This window comes from Oryzias latipes, chromosome 4 (genome assembly GCF_002234675.1).
Source record: "Oryzias latipes chromosome 4, ASM223467v1".
In the NCBI taxonomy this organism is placed as follows: domain Eukaryota; kingdom Metazoa; phylum Chordata; class Actinopteri; order Beloniformes; family Adrianichthyidae; genus Oryzias; species Oryzias latipes.
Window position 1 is genome coordinate 31,694,680 of NC_019862.2, and position 10,394 is coordinate 31,705,073.

The 10,394-nt window shown below is 41.0% G+C and overlaps 1 long non-coding RNA gene across 1 annotated transcript; it reads left to right on the forward strand.

Moving 5' to 3' along the window:
- Positions 1–1,110: 1,110 nt before the first annotated feature.
- Positions 1,111–2,774, forward strand: LOC110013681. Its single transcript, XR_002873223.1, has 5 exons — positions 1,111–1,634; positions 1,840–2,019; positions 2,116–2,169; positions 2,248–2,292; positions 2,381–2,774. It is a non-coding gene; the product is annotated as an uncharacterized LOC110013681 (long non-coding RNA).
- Positions 2,775–10,394: the final 7,620 nt, after the last annotated feature.

Genomic DNA, 10,394 nt, shown 5'->3' on the forward strand with positions numbered 1-10,394 from the left:
AGCGGGAAATCAGGAGAGGCGGGGCTTGAAGGAGAATGTGGTACTAAGGTTTCTGTCTGGCTGCATTGCTTTTTCTATGATGTGTTTCAATACATTTAAGACATAAAACCAAGGATACACAGACACAGATTTAGCTGTGTCTTTGAACATAGTAAGATTTCAAATCATTTTAATGGCTGTTGAGGAGTATACATGCTTAACAGTTTGCTTCATTAAGTTCATTGTGTCTGTGTGGTGTTGGGTCAGGGTTTGGCCGGCCACCCAGGAGTAACAGGATTCAAAGGCTCTAAGGTAAGATCAGATCAAAAATATGACAATTCTTCTAATTAGTACCAGGTACAACCAGCCCTATTTCCAGTGGAAAAAAGACTTTTACAGTCCAGTTTCATTGTACTTGGGGGTAGTTTTTGTGGTAAATTCATGGTAAATACCATGAAACATACAGCGAGTGCAGACCTAAAGGTCCAGGTACTTGTACACTGTACACTGTAAGTACTGTATTGTAAAAAGAAAGCGTTACCCATTTGTTTACACTCTCTCACTAGCTTACAGCCCCTCACACCCCCAACCCAACATTACCTAAAATTCTAAAAACACTACCGACCTGTAATACTGTACATGTTTACATAAAGCTACTTTGCCTTTCTCCTGCTCCCTTTAGGGGGCGACACAGCGAATCCTCTAACCTTCTCCTCTCCACCTTCCTCTCTCACTCCAACTTCCCCCCTGTCCTCCTTCTCTACATCCACAAACCTCCTCTTTGCTTTTCCTCTCCAACCTCAGCCTCCTTTCACCAACATCATCACTGTCCCTCCTCTCAAACCAGCTCATCTCAAACACCTACCATGAGTGGATGGATTCATTCATGATCCTATCCATCATTGTCATTCACAAAGAGAACCTCTACGACTTCATCTCCACTATCTCCATCTTTAAATCTTGTATCTGCATCAGAGTCTCCAAACCGACAACATGGCTGCTCTGCCTGCAGTTCTTCTACACCTTTCCTTTCGTCAAACCGAAAGCTTCCTCCACCCGTTCCAACCTGCTTGCAGACGCCTCTTCACCTCTTTCTCAAACCCTCTGTCGTTCTGGACTGTTAAGCCCTTGACGTCCTCCACCTTCTTCACACTTGACTTTTTCTTTTTTCACTTTTTGAACTTTATAAGATAAATCTTTTCCGAATGTTCCAGTTCTTGAGACATAAATTATGACATCTATCTGCTGACATGTACCCGACTGAGCTTTGCAGTGCAGACACACTCATTCTGACACACTTGGAAATGAGAAAAATAACAGTTTTTAATAGACAATTCATCCAGATGTAATCAGATGTAAGTAGGGCATTGAAAAACATGCAGACACACCATCTTTGATGCTTGGAGTACCCGCTCCTGATTTCAACCAAACATCTGATCATTTACCACCCACTACCGGACAGTTTGTATGTAGATTGTTGTATTTGCTATTTAGGACAACTGTCCAGTTTTCCTACTTGGAAATTTGCAAATATCTGAAAGAAATGAGATCTTAAGGAAATCAGGAGTGGAAGACATCAATAATTCCAGTTTCTTTCTCAGGGATCTATCGGTAAAAACGGACTGAAGGGGGAGCCTGGATTACCAGGATCAAAAGTGAGCTTACCTCCATGATAATGCCAACCTGATATCGTCAAAGCTCTGTCACAGATAATTGAGGAAAAATATACTCTCTTAACAGAATAACATTACTTCATACCATTACTCTGAGCAACTTATTAAAAGAAACATCTGAGTTACCAAAATTATTGAGTGTGGAGAAGTTTGTAACGAGTTACAAATAATGAAACGATTTCTGCAGGGATATCCTGGAAAACTGGGATCTCCAGGAATCCAAGGGCCTGTAGGAATGAATGTGAGTGACTACTAAAACTTGAATGCATTTACATCACATAAACTTGTAGAAAAATTGGGATGTTAATCGAGCAAAAACTCTGGTGGTAGAGGAATGCAGGGCAGACGAGGAGAGCCAGGAGACAAAGTGAGTTCTCATCATCCCCATATGTTCTCCAACTGTGTCATCTGACTTCAATTTGGGGTCAAGATCCCGCTGAAAACTATCACTGACGTTCTATAGGGGGCTGAAGGTAAACGTGGCATACATGGACTGGAGGGAAATAAAGGCTCAAAGGTATTTGAAGTTTCTTTTTTGTCTGAGAAGATCAAAATGTGACTTTATTTGTCAAACTAATCTAAAATGTCCCTGAAGGGTAAAAGGGGTAAAAGAGGACCAAAAGGAAAACAAGGCTCCCCAGTGAGTAAATCAGCTGTTTTTTCTCAGCCATCATAACTGTTGTAGATTTTCTTTCAGTGCAGTCATGCTCCTGCAATTTGTGCTTTAGGGTGAGATGGGCTCACCTGGACCGAAAGGATACAGAGGACCTCCTGTAAGATGATTGGGACCATTTCTCTGCTCCAAACAGTAAAACTAAATTACAATGATTTTCAATATTAAACAAACATAGGTTTTTGCTTCTTTTTTTAATTTTTTTAATTCACCCTGGTTTCACCTTTTCTATCCGCCGCTTTCCGTCAGACGCTACAGAGCTATACCAACTAGAACAGACCTAGGAACAGTTTTTTTTCCTAAAAGCTTTCTGTTTACTAAATGTCAATTATGCACTTGAATCTTTTGAATTGAATTTTCTGCCCACTTTAAAGAAATGTCCCTGAATCTAATTATGCCATGTATAATGACAATAAGGCCTTTTATTCTATTCTATGTACATATTATTATATTATATTATATTATGTCTGTGTTTCAAACTGAACCTCTTTTGAAATGTGTTTTCCATGTTTTCACAAATTCAAAAACATGCATGTAGGTCAAACTATCAGAATTAAATACATTTTTAAAGTAGGAGACTTGGAGGTTTTTTATTTGTTTTGGTTTTGCAACTCTCAATATTCAACCCAACAGAAATAAAACAGATTCTTTTCTTAATCTTCCATCGATCTGTGGTCCTTCAATGACGAAAGCAACCACAAAAACCAGATAAATCAGCTGTTGACCCGGAGCAAACCACTCCATGCCGTCATGATTTGGATAAACTTTACTCTACAGAGCAGTAATGCATAAAAATGCTGGTTCTTCCCTCTTGGCTTTTGTCAGTCGCTTGTTTTCTACAGACATGAAAAATGTTGCTTTTAAAGAGGAAACGTTTTAATAATAATTAAAGGAGTGTTGCTAATTTCCTGGCTGACAAGAGTCCCCTTGTGATGGGCGCTGACAGACTGAGAGGCAAACAGAAAGTGTCTTTCATTCCGGTTCGCCACAGTCTCGGTTAGTCATCAGATCAGCTCTAGTCTCAGCTCGGGTCACCAGGTCTGGTGGTGGGGTGATGATCCAGACTGTCTGTCTGCAGCATTTGGCTCTTTTTTAGAGGAAGAGCAGGAACAAACCATGTCGGGTTCATTTCTCTCGCCTTCGTTAGAGAAGATGCTCCATATGGATCAAAAGATCAAATGAAAACAATTGCCTCAGATGGAAATGCTTCTTCTGAGCAGCAGACCTTCAAGATAAATTGTAAATATTCGTTTCACTTTGTTTCCACAGGGTGAAGATGGAATGAAAGGACTGACTGGAGCTGTTGGTGTTGAAGGCGATAAGGTAGCTCCAGTTACCTTCAGCAGCAGGAACCAGATGAGCATCAGTTGTCAAATCACCGCGATTTTATGTTTTACTTTTTCAATTACTGATACGAAGCCCATTGAGACGACTGTTGTTGTGAATTTGGGCTATACAAATAAAATTAAATTGAATTGAATTGACATGGTCACATGAGTCACTGCCATCCTGGTGGGCCCTGGCACTGTCTTTATTATGTTTTCTGCAGACAGGTTTGTCTGTCGCATATTTGGGGATGAAGACCAATGTACTTCACCATTCTTTGATATGAATGTCTTGCTTGGAGGAACAGGAATAGCAAATTTTCTCATCTGGTTCAAAATGAGAATCATTAGAATCAAAATTTAGCTCAAGATAGTCTTCTGATCATGATCATTGATTACTTCCAGAGCCTCCTGGACTGTCATCGTTCTGCTTCTGCTGCTCATTTTCTAAAGGTCTGCCTGACAGAGTGTAATGTTGGAAGGACTCCCATGCAGAGAATCTTTTATATGTTTTGCCCTTCCCTTGTTGAGTGTCCACTGAATGTGGGTTGAGTTTTCCTGCGAGAACATAAATGGTTCCTGTCAAAAGTCATAACACCTATGCACATGTGTGTGTGTGTTTGTGTGTGTGTGTGTCTACGTGTGTGATTGGGGTGAAATATGTCTCACAGCTGCAGGAAAACAATACAACTTATAATAAGACATCCTTGTATCTCCAGTTTGACTGCCGGGTCAAATTGACCTGAACAGTATCTATGTGATATAAACATGCAGGGGGGGGGGGGGGGGGTTGCAAATATGTGAGATGAACCAAATTCATAATTTATGTTGATTACACTAATTAAGGCAAGCAGAAGAAGTTTCATGCTGAAAAAATACTTTTAACTATTTTTCCTTGATCGGGTCAATTTGACCCGCAACATAACAGGAGGGTTAACTCTGTGTTTACCACATTGATAAGTTCCCTATGGTTGTCTGTAGAATAGAATATATTTGTGTCATCAGCAAATGCTATGAGTTTCATAAGCTTTGAAACATTGAATATATCATTTATGTAAATATCGAATAGCAGCGGGCCCAGAATTGATCCTTGTGGGACACCACAAATTATCTCTTTGGTTTCTGATGTGTATTCATCAATCCTGACAAATCGTTTTCTTCCCGTTAAATAGCTTTTGACCCAAGTTAGTGCTAGTCCTCATGATTGAGAGTATCAAATGCTTTTTTTAGTCAATGAAACTTCCAGCTGCATATTTCTTTTTGTCCAAAGCATTTGTGATTTCCTCCACAGCATCAAAGATAACAATGAGGTTGATTTATTTTCTCAAAAACCATATTGGTTTTCATTTATAATTTTATGTTTTTCAATAAATAAAGCTAATTTATCATTGAATATTTTTTCTAAAGTTTGATTTGACATTCAATACTTTATTAATTTTTGGGAAATGAGCATGCTCGCTACAAACGGAGGTGGAATCTGCGGCTGAATGGTTTGGCTGAGAAGGATGGAGAAGACATCAGAGAAACCGTCATCGGCATCTTGACCAGGGTGGTTCCCATCGGCGCGGACCGGCCTGCGAGTGGCAGTTGACACGGTCCATCGGTTGGGAAGAAAGGGGAGCGCGGCGACTTCCAACAATATGTCGCGGTCGATAATCCTGCAGTTTGTGTCCAGAGTGGTCCGGGATGACGTGTGGAAACGGTCAAGAGAGGCGAGAGTCTGCAAGGAAATGCACGTCCACTTTAAAGAAGATTTCTCCAAGGAGGACAGGGAGGCGAGAGCCAAGCTGTGGCCGCTGGTCCAAGAGGCGAGGAAGAGGGGTCAGAGGAGGGGTACGCGCTGATCGACAATCGAAGAGTGGACCCACAATAGATTACAGTCAGTGAGAGTTAGTGTTCTGTCAGTTCATGTTCTTGGTGAAGAATGCTCATTGAATTGTCTGGTAAGGACAATTTTGTTCATTCCTGCACATCTTCTGCGGTTGCTGTGCTATAGCCTACGTGCACGATAGAACTTCCGGTTAACTTCCGTGTGTTGAGTGTCAGGCCGACAACTTCCTGTTGGTCGTGTTATTGTTGTGGGGAGTTTTGTTGAGTTGCTAGTTTTGAGTAAATATGAGCGGATTTCGGGTAAAAGAAAGTCGTTTGGTGTTTCAACGCGTGACAAAGACTTCACAACATTGTTGTGTACCCCTGTGTGCGAATTCGTCAAAGTACAACAGTACTATAAGCTTTCATAGCTTTCTAGTAGATGTGTCGGTGAGAGCCGAATGGATGGTAAGAGTACGGCGGGAGGACTTCACCCCAAGCAAGACGAGTCGTGTTTGCAGCAATCGGAAAGAAAATGCGTCATGTAAACACGACGTTCAGAATACTTTGCCCCGGTCAGACTCGTTCGGATCAAAATTTCTTTCCGATCGAGATAGGTGGGTTATACCGATCGTTTATCCGATCGTGGAGCATGTAAACGGTCATTCCGATCGTGTGTTGCTACTGCTCTGGTTACGTCATGCACAGACGGTGTTTCGCTGAGAGAAAGCTTTGGAGCTCATACGGGACCGACCAGCGGCTCTGCGGACGCCCCGCGTAAAGCGCCGCTCCGCTCTCGCCCCGCTGGCTCTCCCCTCTCTTTCACCCCTCACGAGGGGAGATGCGGGGGGGATGCGTGCCCACTGACGTCTGGACCCGGCATCCGAGCTCTGAGTTCGGGCTCTGGTGCCAGTGGACCGAGTGAACCTCGGTCCACTTAATGTGTTTGAGGGGAGGGTGCTTTGTTACGTGTGCGTTTTGTTGTTTTGTTATGTGTGAGAATTCGGACTGCGAGCCGTCCCGCCGCTCTGGGTTAGCGGCTGCCGGACTCACGAGGACAGAGCAGAGCACAGTGTGTGTGAGCTTTTCAGAGCAGAAATGCCACTCAGTCCTTAGAAAAATCACATGGAATTGTGTTTCCAGTTGTGCCCCGACAAAATAAAGGCTGATGTTATTCCTAGACATTTACGTGCAGCCAAACTGCAGATTGCAGTGTTTCCCGCATGGTCCTGGATTTTGTGTCCATCAAAAGGCTAATGTTGTTAGCCCGTGTTGTTAGCCTCTCCTGGGTTCTTCTTTCAGCTGCGTACTAGTTCTTCCACAAAAAAAGCACTGACCACACGGATTAAATATAAAATGATGAGCGAACAGGCTCTTCATAATATTCATAACATTAATAAAAGCACGTTTGGAAGATCGCCTCGTATATTACCGAACTGCTGCATAATGTGACAGGAAAGGTTTGTTAACGGGACACATTTCCCTTCCGGTATTTTCGACACTATATTTTTTCGACACGATATTTTGCCCATGTAACCACGCACTGGTCGACAATCCTGTACATGTTTTTCACGTTGATTTTCGGGAGACATTGAAGACAACAGGTGAATTATGCCATCTTTCGCAATCAAAATCTGCCGTGTCGCTGCTATAGAAGTCGCAAACCGGAAATGGTCGGCCTCACACTCAAGGCGGCGGAAGTAGAACTCCTTAGTTACGTGCACGGAGCCTATTGGTAATTCTTAAATGTTTTCTTTCATTTCTTTAAACACTAGGGGGCTTAAAAACAATGTTAAGTGAAAAGCTATTTTTTTAATTTGTAAGGAGCAGAAAGCAAAATGAGTTTTTTTTTGCAGGAAACCCATTCAGTTGAAGAAGATGTAAACTTCTGGAAATTACAGTGGGGTGATTCTATTTATGTCAGTCATGGGACCTCTCATTCAGCTGGTGTTATGATACTTTTAAACAAATTCCCGGGAAAAGTTATTAACCATTTTGGGGACACTTATGACAATTGGTTGATATTAATATTTGAGTTTAATGGAGAAATGTTTATTTTGGTTTGTGTATATGGTTATAATGAAAGAGCTAAAAACAAAACGCTCCTCTCAGACTTATGTAAACAAATTCTAGACCTTAAACACGCTCATTTAACTGCTTCAGTTCATTTCCTTTAAAAAAACAACAGTGTTTGTAACATGTTTAGTTTCCCTGCCCTTAGACCGCGAAGGGGGGTCTAAGGGCAGGGAAACAGACAGAAACATTCTTTTTGTTACAGATTTAACTGACGGTGATGGTAATTTATTGACTTTTTCTTCGTTTATAGATAAATACAGTCTCACCTGCAGCCTTAAAGAATTTAAAAAAGTATGTCGAGCTATTCCTGCTGCTTTGATTCATTTAATAAAGAACACTGTTTTTACTCCTCTTAGAACAATTATCTCATTACCAAAATTACAGATAAATGGATGTAATTTCTTAGATTTGAAACTAAATAACAATCTTTTGAACAACTTTTTAAAAGAAAAAAATTTATCATGTCCATAATCGAGCCTCTTTTAGATCATTCTCTTATTCCAACAGCCAATCTCTGTTAGTTAAAGCACACTCAAAGTACATTTAATGGCCTGTTCTGCCCAAAATAAAAGAAACTCATTTCAAAATAATAAATAGATATTATCCTGTCTCCGATTTTCTTCAAAGCAGATTTAAAGTTGACGTGGAATCTTGCATTTTTTTTTAACTCCAATGAGGAGACGCTGGAACATTTGTTTTTTTCATGTGATTACCCCAAGGAGTTCTGGACTCAAATAAGGAATTGGATTAATTTAAAACTGAACATTCCCCAATTTGGTATTTCTGATGTCCTGCTGTTTATGGAAAATATTGATGATTCTTTCTCAAATATCATTAATATCATCTTACTTTTAGCAAAATACCATATCCACTGTTGCAAGTGGAGAGGTTCCAAGCCCTCCTTCCTAGGTTTTATTAACGATTTTAAATTATATTATTCCTCACTGAAAAGGTTACAATCCTCGGTAGGTGTTAAAAAAATATCTAAACAAATTTCTTTGTGGCTTTTATTCTAGTTTCTGTCCTGTGCTATCATTTGGCTCCTGTTGTTTTTTATTTTATTTTTTGTAAGTGTTTTAACACTTTATGTTTATGACTGAGAGTATTTTCTACCCCCCTTAGTGTTTATGTATTTTGTGGTGTATTCCTACGGTGGCCGAGAACCGCCATTGCAGCAACAACAAAAAAGGAGCAAAAATAAAAAACTAGAAGCAAAAAAGAAAAATGAAATGCAAATTAAAAAAAGAAGCAGCAACCAAAAAAAAGAGGCAAAAATAAAAAACTACCAGCAAAAAATAAAAAAAGCGATGCAAAAATAAATAAATGCAAACATAAAAAAGCAATGCATCTAGAAAAATGGCTGCAATTTTTTTTTTCAACTTTATTGTACGAAACAGAAGTACAAAACAAAACACAATTTCACAAAATAAACTTCAGATATGCCAGGGGAGCATATTACATGCATTTTACATTAAGAAAGCCAAGACGAAAGTGGTCGGGCAGCTCTAAGTCTGCCAGGCAGCTAGCAGACCTGGGGGGTATTCCAGGAAGCATGTTTAATCTACCCTGACTTTAACCCTGAACTTTGGCTGAAATCCGCCTGAACTTGTTTACTCTGGGTTTGTCGGTTCCAAAAGACTGGAAATGAGTTAGCGTAATTACGCTCAGTGTTGCCAGATTGGGCGGTTTTCCGCCCAATTGGGCGGTTTTGGTTCTAAGTTTGCGGGTAAAAATGGCTTTGGGCGGGTATGCATAATTTGGGCGGTTTTAGGGTCTGTTCGGCGGGTTTTTCCCCCTCATGAATATAGAATAGCGGACTACATTAGGCTGGGTGGCTGTTGAAGTCTTATGTTCTGAAGCTCCGTGAACGCACCAGGTAGGCCTAATGGCCTCTCTGTCATCTAACCTGTTGTTGGGGGTTTGCCGCCCCGCCCCTCCTCTTAGAAGTTACGTTCTTTAAAGCTGACACCGCGGTCGCGTGTGGGTGGAGCTACGAGCTAACGTTATGGTCTGATCGCTGCATATCTGTGTGGACACGGAGAATGTGGAGAGATCAGGTTTATTATTTTGAAGAGTTCTACTTGGTAATCATCTTTCCATGTTTTAGTTCATAAATCATCCCAGAGAAAGTCTCTGCTTCAACTCCCGCAGGGAAAGCTACGTCTGAATGACGCCCGTGTTTCCATCTCTCTGACAGTTTGAAGCCAAAGCCCCTCCCCCACCTCTCTACCTGCTTTTCCTCTCCACCTGTTCACCTGTTCACATCCTCTGTAGCTCAGAGTTGTTTTCCTCCGCGCTCCTCAGTGTGTCCTACACAGAGAGCGCTAGATACGGTCATCATAGCAGCAGGTTGACACGGTAGTAGTCGGAGCGCGTTGGCGCAAGCGCAGCACAAGGATGGAAGAGGTTATACATAGGTTATAGCGGGTTCAGAAAATGAATGGAAGAAGGCCAGTCCGCTGAAGAAATATTTTTATACTGTACTCCTTTTATTAATTGTCTGAACTATCTTTGATTTTGAGAAATGTTTTATTTTGAAAAAGGGGAAAAAAATTCTACAAAAGCTGTATATTGCTGTTTCTCCCAATCACTCACAGAAAGACAGACAGACCGACAGACAGACAGATAGATATGATTGTGCTTTAAGACTGGACAGGTAGCTGTGAAAAAGCCAGTGGAGTAATATCCCCTTTCTACATCTGTGATTTGTGAATGTGTAATTCATTTGACTTGATCTCATTTTGCCCTAGGGTAACCCTAACCCTAACCCTAAAGAAAGCGTTTCTGCTTGGAAAAAAGAACAAAGTAAACGCACAAGTTTCTGAACTTATTTCCATTTTCCTTGTCATGCATATGTAT